We start from the raw sequence: 333 nt of genomic DNA on the forward strand, positions 1-333 counted from the left end.
GAAAAGCCTGTGGTCGCATCAGAGAGAATTAGGTTTCCATCTCCTCTCTTGCTAGTGTGTGTGTAAGCTTTTGTAAGCATCAGCTTTCTCATCTCCAATATCAGGCTTATTAACAAGGCCTATTTGTTTACTGTTGTGAGGATGAATTGAGATGCACCGGCAGCCTTAAATGTTAGTTGGTATTTGTATTATGGCATAATAGAAAGGCACTGCATTCAACCATCTCAGTTACTACACGTTTATGCAGGCTGATTCTCACAGCCACGCCTGTCGTACAAGCGCGACGTAAAGCGGGTCTGCTTTACGGCACCCTGCTTCCGCCGTAAAGCGCCG

Source organism: Mesoplodon bidens, assembly GCF_964165515.1.
Source record: "Mesoplodon bidens genome assembly, contig: HAP1_SCAFFOLD_146, whole genome shotgun sequence".
Taxonomy (NCBI): domain Eukaryota; kingdom Metazoa; phylum Chordata; class Mammalia; order Artiodactyla; family Ziphiidae; genus Mesoplodon; species Mesoplodon bidens.